Below are 10,477 nucleotides of genomic sequence, written 5' to 3' on the forward strand. Positions count from 1 at the left end.
CTATCAACATCAGTGTGTTTTCTGATGAAAAAGCATTTCCACCAAACGCACCTAAAGAGGCAGACGTGGTAAAAGGTTCCGTGTGACATTCATGAAAATGCACGTGCATATTGTGACAACCCTAAACATAAAAGCGAGTCCCAAACTCGCCTGAAATCATTTATGTTTTGACATAATCGCGATGACACGACCTACGAGAGATCAGAGGAACCAAGTCTTTGGACGATTGCAAGTTGGCCAGTCTGCACCGAGAGAAGCCAATCATTTTAATATTCATGTTAGTACAATCTATCGACTGCAGGAGCGGTATCAGGTTACTAACAGCATCGAAGACCGTCCACGCAGTTGGCGACCTTCAGTAACATCATAACGCCAAGACCGACAGATTGTGCGCCACCATCTGCAGGATCGCTTACAACAGACCCATCAGTGCCGATACAGTGCGTCGACGTTTGCGCGGAAGAGACCTCTACTGTCTCAGACCATATCGTAGACCAAAACCGACTGCAATAGGCAACTCAGCATCGAAATTGGCGTTATGGTTTAAACATATTTATTCATTTAATCATGACGGAATTGGCGTTATCAACGATGGAGAACCGTGCTGTGTTCTCATGAAAGCCGATACTGTGTTTCGACATTCGATGGCAGAGTGAGAATGTGGTGAAGGCGTGGGGAAGTGTTTTCCAATGAATGTATTGTTGAAAGAGACTCGTGGGGTGGTCCAAGCATCATGGTTGGGTGCAATCGGTCTGAACCAGTTAGTTGACCCCATGGTCTTCCAGAATCTCGGTCCAGGATGAGGAAATGACGTGACAGCTGCTCGCTATTTTGACCAAGTCATAAGACCCCACGTTGTACCACATTTTGGACGTTACAGAAATCACATCTTCCAGCAAGACAACGCTCATGCCCACACTGCTAGAGTAACATTGGACTTCCTAAGACAACATGGCATCCAAACCCAACAATAACCTGCGCTCAAACCGGATTTTAGTCAAATAAAACACCTTTGGGACGAGATTCAAAGAAGACTGAATGACCTCCATCCAAGGCCGACAACAGCTGCTGGACTCGATCAGGCATTTCGCAGAGTAGCAACCCAAGTGCCTACATCAAACGGCTCATTCATTCCATATAAAGACGATTTAACGCTTTCATTGGTGCCCACAGATGCCATACACAATACTGACTTTGGGGTATCTTAATGGTACCAGTTTTGGTGATTTTGTTTGTGTGAACTCTAAATGTGCTTCCCAAATACGTGTTCACCATACTTAATGCATTGTTCACTATTGATTACGCACAATCTTCAAACATTGAAGATGTTATATTATAAGAAGGATCGAAGTCATGAAACTACAACATTCCCTCGAGAATCCAGATTTCTCCGCGCAAGACACCCGAGCAGGACACCCGAGCAGGACACCCGAGCAGGACACCCGAGCAGGACACCCGAGCAGGACACCCATGCGTCAAGTGAGAGGCCTTCAGTCAAGTCACCTTGACTCAACTGTCCAATGTAAACAAGAACGATTATGTATGGATAGACAACTTCTTTATTCCAAACGTTGCATCCATTGCAATAAGAATAATTCCTGTTCATCATACATAAATGTGACTCAAAGAAATGTCCAGTGAACGTTTACCGTAATAGATCAGCTACATAGGGTAGCGGCGTAAAACTAAACTCACTCACTCACTCACTCACTCACTCACTCACATAGTGTAGAGACGGTATCCTGATAAACTAAACTTATCAATACACGATTTTAAACATCAGCAACATGTTCCCAACAGTCATATCTGTGTAGTATACAGGTAATGTTGAAAGTCATAAAATGTAGAAACAAATTCAATTACAAAGTCCATGGCAGAACGTGCATTTGAGTAAACTAATCGTCAATCTGGGACGAACTATAACCCCAAAATCTTTTCCCCACATACATTATCCTTTATGATACAAAAACAAGAGCTAAGGTTCAAAATCTTCTGTGTAACGAAGATTAATGATTAACCGATAAAGCTGATATTGTCAACTTGATGAGACTTAGGACAAACCTTAAGATAATGTATGTCAGCCGTAACTAGAAACAGGGGCACTGAGAAGGGAACTGGACACATGGCCTTCTATGTATCATTTCATCAGATACAGCATGCATGTAATTGTCAGAAGCGACATGTTCTATATGACCCCCCAGATGCACTTTCGTTGGTAGTGATCAAAACGGTCTGTGTAGGTATGTTTGTCCTCAGTAGCATCAAGCCACGTCATTGTCTGAGTGTAGCACCCGTTGAGTCTGGTGTCTGTTTCAAATGATCTACATACATACGTTGAAGCTTCATTGCATAATTGAACACATTGTGCTACAGGATATGAGGAGGGGTTTGACTCTATATCTTCTCTCCAAATAACCTGTCCTGGGAAATGGATGTATTCTGTTCCGAAGGTGGTACACTCTGAAACAACGATGGATTGTTTGTTAGACACTGTGTGATCATCGACTATCTCACAAACGTCATTAAGAACTGATGTGCAAATAACCCGTCCCTGAATAATGCTGAGTGTGGCGTTTAACATCTAACAAATTCATTGCTTGTTAGCTTTCTTTGTATTTCGGGGTTTCGGGGTTTATCATATTACCAATATTGTATTATCAACAGTACCCGATAAATCAGGGGATGCGTTTCAACCATGTTCTGAATACACAGTGAATACACAATGTCATTCAGAAAGTGGTCAAATGTAACATATGCTAGATTTGGGTTTACACTTTCTCAGTAAAGTACTGATTCCAGTGATTTTGTTGGTCAGGGATTGGTAGTCACGCTCTCAGAGTCAGGCACCCAATCGCAAGAACACAGTGTCAGCCATCTACCCACTCAGCCACCTCGGCTTCCACTAAAGTACTGTTCTGTTCTACTGAACATGGTGAATCCGACCGTTAGGGCCATAATCTCACCGAGTAAAAAACAAGTCAGTAAATGGAATCTTAAGAATGTGCTTATGACACCGATCCTCCAAATACTGTAAAGTAATGCAACGATACCTCTTAAGTCCCTGCAAACTGCTCTAGCAACATCCAGATCGTATCCTATACCACATGTACAGAAACCAGCATGGCAACTTGTAGTCGGAAATGCACTGCAGTCAGAGTCCCCTGAACATGAGCCATCGGCTGAAACATAACCACAAGTTATACTACATCATGGGGACTCCAAACACTGGGCCATTAGCACTGTTTGGAATATGGATCGAGTGTTTGGGCACAAGCTTCACCGCTTATGTATGACTGGTTAATTTAATTGAGATTTTAATCTCCGATACGATGTTGGTTGAGGTGAAAATCTGAAATACTTCAAAACCTGTAGCTGTTGTTGACGTGTCGCTTGTTTGAACGAGGTTACTGTTAGCTGTTGTTGAAGTGTCGCTTGTTTGAACAGTGTTACTGTTAGCTGTTGTTGAAGTGTCGCTAGCTTGAGCAAAGTTATTGTTAATTGTTGTTGACGTGTCGCTTGTTTGAACAAGGGTATTGTTCGTTGTTGTTGACGTGTCGCTTGTTTGAACAAGGGTATTGTTTGTTGTTGTTGAAGTAGAGCAATGAATCATAATTAGATCTCAGTGTAGCTGATGCTCACCTTCTTTCTGAAGCACAATTTTACATTTGTAGGTTTGTAATGCTACACAAGCACCTTTCTTACTGCACAAGAAGGCTTGTGAAGATTCGAGTGAGTATGGTTTTGCGCCGCTTTTAGCAATATCCCAGAAATATCACAGCGGGGACACCAGAAATGGGCTTCACACATTGTACCCATGTGGGCAATAGGACCCGGGTCTTCGGCGTGACGAGCGGGCGCTTTAACTACAAGTCTACCCCGCCGCCCCTGGGAATATTCGAGCTAGACAAACCACTGGCTGAGTTTATTATCAATGTCTCACGAATATGGATATTCTATGGTCAGTCCTTCAATTCATTATTACATCAAAACGTTTTGATTCATAAAGATTTGTAGCTTCTCTTATTTTTTATTTGTATCAACTGGCCACGAAACAAAACCAAGATAAATGGTTGATATCCATGATTGTTATTATTCAGAGGTAACTTGATATAACCACTATAAATATGTACAACATTATGCACAAATTTGAACCTTGACATGTATTATGGAGCGGCATTAATATAAGCCATTTAGGCTTGTTTGCCAATCCTTTTCCTTCTTCCTGAATAGAATAAAATATGTTTAAACCAATGTCTCACGCCGTCGAAGTACGATCGAAATCACCCAAATCATTGAGTCTGACCACACGTTCCTAATGAGTGGTTTCTTACCACACCTTGCCAGTGTCGATGGTTTATCCTCAACTCGAGGTCATGCTCCGGTAGAGTGGACCATTAGTGGACTGCTGGTGTTTTACATTAAGAACATATCTAGTGCGGAAATGAGGGAAAATACAGCACTCAAGAACAACATCCCTTTTCTTTGTGCTTTACCGTGCACTTGACGTGTTTTCAGTACAGTGTGTTCTTGAGAAAGACATCTGAAGAGAAGGAATTACCTTTGCGCGCATTATTCTAACTCCTGTGGCTATTGTGTGGAAACACTACGTACACTTGTTAATTTTAACTATTGTTGCATGGAAAATTGTTCCTCAATGGCACATTTACGAGGGAAAGGATCCACCCACCAGAAAGGAAAGGACCTACAAGTATCTATTCCCGTGAAGATCCGGCTTCAAATTGGTCTTCAAATCCATCCAGTAAACCCAAACAGGAAAGGATTTTCAATCTCTCTTGCACTCAGCAATATTCCAGCTATATGGCGGCGGTCTGTAAATAATCGAGTCTGGACAAGACCCATATAGCTGGAATATTGCTGAGTGTGTCGTTAAACAACAAACAAGCATAATGTCAAATCATCCCCAAAGGCGCTTCAGTAGCCACGTGATCGGGGAGCTTGCTCCGTCACAACGAAGGCGAAGTGTGACGCTAAAATATATGTGATGTAAACTATTATTCTGGACAGTCATTTGGTTACAGTGAATGTCATTCGTAAAAATGCATTAGGAAGGGGGATAAAGTTCGGTGAAGAACATGTATCAGTATTGGCTTATGCTGATGATATCGTACTACTCGCTGAGAATGCAGAAGACCTTCAGTGTTTATTGGATGAAGTAAATATATGGTGTGGAGTAAACAAGATGACTGTCAACCCAGAAAAGTCAAAGGTGGTTCATTTTAGAGTTCCTTCAAAAAGTAAAACAAGTACAATTTTTACATCAGCATCTGGACTATAACGCCATGGCCAAATCTGCAGCCAGGTCAGCCAACAGATCACTGGGACTGCTCATCTCAAAGTTTAAGGCTCTAGGAGGAATGCCCCATAACGTGTTTACGAAGCTCTATGACACCATGGTCTTTTCAGTAATAAGTTATGGCGCTGCAATATGGGGAACAACAGAATACTCATGCATCAACGCAGTTCATCATAGAGCAATTAGATTTTTTCTAGGTCTAGGAAAATATGCACCCAACGCAACTATAAATGGAGAGATGGGATGGGTTCCCCCAAAAGTGAGGAATTAGACATCTGTGCTAAGACATTGGATAAGATGCGTTAATACAACAAGGAGAAGACTGAATAATAGGATATTTGTAATGGCGAACAATAGCAAAAAGAAAAACTGGAATTTTAATGTCAGAACCCATTTTGAATCCCTTGGATTCGAACACCTTACAGATATCGAACACCACCTGGAAAAGAAGCTATTCACCACGAACGTGCAAGAAGCAATGTATACGGCATACAAACAAGGATGGAGAGAGAAGATGTATGATGAAGGGAGAAGACGAGGAGGAAACAAATTGAGAAACTATAGACTTTTTACAACAAAATATGAAACAGAACAGTATGTTAAGTATCCGCTTCCCCGAGGTCACAGAAGTTCTTTAGCAAAGTTCAGATGTGGAGTTGCCCCACTAAGAGCTGAAACGGGAAGATATGAAAATATACCGCACAACGAGAGATTTTGTTTTAACTGCCAAAATGTAGTCGAGGATGAAACCCATGTTTTATTTATATGTCCAGCTTTGAACTATATCAGAAAAGATCTTATGCAAAAATGTGCTCTTAATAACGTTCATTTTAAAGATTTATCATGCCATGAAAGGCTTTCATATATATTTACTTCCCTCGATGTAGTGTTTAGCGTTGCCAAAACCTGCCACGATAGTTTAGTTAAAAGACTGAAATTTTATATGGCTAATTTACATGACCATTTTATATAGCTGTATTTTGTAAATATATTTTTTATGAATATTTTGTTTTAATAATGCTTAAGATGTCTCTCATAAGTCGCTGAGCGACTGGTCGTAGCATATTTTATTTATAATGAATATATATGAAGTTATATATGTTTTATATGTACTACGAGTGAGACTTTAATAAACCTGTCTGTCTGTCTGTCTTCGTATTCCTGTATCGCAAGCTCAATAGCATTTTTACAGTTATAGAGTTACTTTCTATCCCCCCATTTAACCGATTCGTAATGATTTACCTTAGAGGCGCACCATTACACTAATAATATAAGGGTGACGCTATTTTTCAGGGCATTATCATTTGCAGCAGCAGTCTTTCATTAACTGCTCGACGAAGGAGAGCAGTTGAAAAGACCGAGGGCTTCTGCAATTGCGTAGATCGATGCTCATGATATTGATCACTGGATTGTCTGGTCCAGACTCGATCATTTACAGTTTGCCGCCATATAGCTGGAATATTGCTGAGTGCGGCGTTAAACAACAAACAATTAATCAATCCTTTTCGAAAGTCAGTCATGGGACACTGGTGTACTGAAATTAACTTTAAAGCGACAGGTGATCTTATTGTTCCAGAAATATTTCACCTAAGTTATTTGAATCACAAATAAAATAACCTGAAAATGGGATAGCTATCGATAATTTGAATTACAAGTATTTAGACCAAATGAACGTAATAATACCGAAACCTACTGAACAAATATGATCACTAAATATTCTTGTATAACAATCAACGATATGAGAGGCAGATGTCCGAGTGACATTTAACAAGTATCATTCTTACCTGTAAAGGATTGACGTGAACAGCCAGGTAAATATTAGAGTGAGACACCTGTAAAGATTGCTCGTCACCACCACGTGAATTCAGTTGACATTCTTTAGCCCTTGTGATCCAGTTTGCCGAAACACATCTTGATGAATAGAGGCACAGCCTGCTGCATTGTATCAGGGTCGTCTTGGAAAACACTTCAAATACTACACCAGAGAGGATTTTATCTTGAACAGCATCATCTGATAACAGTCCCAGTTTATCACTCTTACACGTGGTGAAACAATATGAAATAAATACCAATGTTACGATAGCAACTGTACCCATTTCTTCAGAGCCTGAAGTAAAGTCTCTTCTGGCTGATGCCGGGCGAAGCGTTAAAGCAATGATGAGATACTAAAATGTTTTGATCAGTCCCACATGTATTAATCAATAGTAAGTATCAAACAGCGCAGGAGTTGAGAAGTAAGGGGAACGTCCAACACCTGCCGTCAGCACTATTCATGAGGTCTGCTCTTATGACAAACATGACGTTATTGGATGTTTTTGAAGGCCGAAGATAAATCTATAAGTTTCATTACATTCAAAAAGCCTAACATCCATAGCACATCAAAGGGTATTCGTGAGCTGCAGTAGAGCATGTTATATAGTTGTATTGTCCTTTGAAAGACGATAGTGATATTGAGAACTTACCTTTGATAGATACTGTACATTTGGAACCGGTCTGAAATTCATTATGGTTCAAGTGAGTCGTTTGGATTAGGAGCTGTAGGAACTCTGCTTGAATAGGCGAGGGAGCGTGTTATTCATCAAGCTGTAACAGACCTGTGAAGATCCGGGTTAGAATTGATCTTTAGTAACCCATAAGAGGCAGCTAACGGGATCGAGTGGTCAGACTCTCTGATTTGGTTGACACATGTAATCATATACCCTATTCCGTAGATCGATGTTCATGCTGTCGATCACTGAATTGTCTGGTTCAGACTTGATTATTTACAGACCGCCGCCATATAGCTGCGATAATGCTGAGTGCGACGTAAAACTAAACTCACCAACTCACTCAAGCTGTAACAATACTTATTTGGCCGACAATGTTAAAGTTTCCTGAAATATCAGACACACTCATACTCACGTGCATGTACGTCGCTGTATATACTGGTTTTGTGTTACTAAGTACGTTTTACGGCTTTTGGCATCTGTTCAAACTGTTATTAATGTAAACTTTGGTCCTATATCAGCACATCTCCGATGGCTGGGTTCCAACCTCATGTTTTCAAAACGCAGAGAAGCGGAATATATCGATGAAACTTGGAACATCTCTGATGATAAGACAGTAGGATGAATGTAAACTTTGGTCCTATATCAGCACAGTTGACAAACGCCAAAAGCGGCGCCATTCATATTCACATGCGCCAGCATGAAGCACAGTCATTGACCTTCACAATGCCACAGTTGACAAACGCCAGCAGGAAGCAAGGCTGTCATTCACATTCACAATGCCAGTAGGAAGCAAGACTGTGATTCACATGCACAATGCCACAGTTGACAAACGCCAGCAGGAAGCAAGGCTGTCATTAACATTCACAATGCCACGGTCGACAAACGCCAGCAGGAAGCAAGACTGCCACTCACATTCACAATGTGAACCTCATTGAACTCGACGTTAAACCACATTACACATTACATCACCAAGAAGCATTTTTTTTTTTTTTTTGTTTTCTGTTTCTTCTTTTTAATGCTTTGAATTTGAAGAATACATGACATAAAGACATCAAAAACTGCACTTGTCTTAAAGAACACCATTGGTCAGAAATTGAGACGGATTGAAATTGCTTTGTCCATGAATGATTCCATTCGTGCCCGTTGTCATTTACTTGCCTCATTTACACGCAAGACCACGTTATGACTGACTGACTGAGTTTGGATTTACGCCGCTTTTAGCAATATTCCAGCAACATCACGGCGGGGTACACCAGAAAGACCACGTTATGAGGCACCACCACCTTATGATGAGTGTACAACAAATCGCTTGATTTGTCGAATGCCTACCAACACAACAGATATTAATCGGTTTTGTGGTAACGTGATATTGCTGGCATTTTCTCAGTCACTCCACTCACTCACTTATTCTGGGCATGAACGCTGCACCAAATCCTTTTCATATAAGTCTGGTACTGCATGCAATGTTTTTACTCCCACGCAAAGACTCGGTCGGTCTCCTCCCAGGAGATTGTCTTACATGAATAACTCGCCAACTCCGCGGAGACCAAGCCTCGAACATATCCGAGCAGTTTATCGCTAATATGCATCGGGTACCACGGTGATATAGTGAGTGAGTTTAGTTTTACGCCGCATCTAGTAGTATCTTAGAATATCACGGCGGGGGACACCAGAAATGGTCTTCACACACTGCACCCATGCAGGGATTCAAACCCGGGTCTTTGGCGTGACGGGCGAACGCTTAAACACAAGGCTACCCCACCGCCCCCACAGTGATATAGCAGGTATATGTTACTGACTGCGGCATAAAAGAACACATATACAAACCAGTTTAATGATGTAGGCAGAAGCTAGCGTTGAAATAAGTGAAATTTTAAAGCATATTCACATGGTAATGGGTAAGTAGTGTCAAATATCACTACAATTAAAATAATGATCAAACTCTAGAAGATCATATTATCTTCTCAGATATATTGAGTAGGTCCGATGTGTTATATATTTTGGTCAGGTTTGTGTTATTGTAAAGGAGTAATATACCGATGTGTACGTTGTACTGTAGTTTGTTACTGGTATTTAATACATGCACGCCTTGTTCTTTTCGCCATATCGCTGCACTATTGCCGATGCGATTTAAAGATTGCAATCCAGCCGCACATTAAATCCATCATATATAAAGAGTCAGGAAACATTAAACAAAACGGAAATGGCCATGTGAAAACAGTTTATTCGGGATAAACATTCAAAGGTAACAACGACACGCTTTGTATGAATTGATAGTCAAATGGGACACAGTTCAAGTATTCAAACGGTTACAAATTTGTACATTCAAGAATGTATTATTGTGCAAACATCTCGCTAATGAACTTTCAAACATGTTGATGCCAAATACGTAATAACCATTGCAATATAAATACACAACGTTGAAACACAAACCAACCTAAAAACCTAGTGGTTAAAGTTCTGGCAGATAGAGAATGGGTGGGCAGACAGATACAGATATAGATAGTGACTGGGGATGGTTTTACGCCACTGTTCTGTTTTCTGGTAGGTTTATGTTGTCTTTTACAGTCATATGTACTTCGTAATACTACTTCGGAGAGCACCCCCTCTCAACAGCATTGGGTAGCGCCTCGAACGACCGGTGGATGTAAGTATCTTGGGTAATCAGTTAGAT

General features: G+C 40.8%; 1 long non-coding RNA gene across 2 annotated transcripts; it reads right to left on the minus strand.

The window, feature by feature from the left end:
• Positions 1 to 2,121: 2,121 nt before the first annotated feature.
• LOC124266325 lies at positions 2,122 to 7,265 on the minus strand. 2 transcript variants are annotated; one of them, XR_006895735.1, is made up of 3 exons: positions 7,099 to 7,265; positions 3,051 to 3,179; positions 2,122 to 2,460 (listed from the first exon to the last, which is right to left on the minus strand). It is a non-coding gene; the product is annotated as an uncharacterized LOC124266325 (long non-coding RNA). The 2 variants fall into 2 exon arrangements; XR_006895736.1 differs by lacking the exon at positions 7,099 to 7,265 and adding an exon at positions 3,367 to 3,400.
• Between the last annotated feature and the right edge of the window lie 3,212 nt (positions 7,266 to 10,477).

Source organism: Haliotis rubra, unplaced genomic scaffold (assembly GCF_003918875.1).
Source record: "Haliotis rubra isolate DU_JTF1 unplaced genomic scaffold, ASM391887v1 Scf1249, whole genome shotgun sequence".
In the NCBI taxonomy this organism is placed as follows: Eukaryota; Metazoa; Mollusca; class Gastropoda; order Lepetellida; family Haliotidae; genus Haliotis; species Haliotis rubra.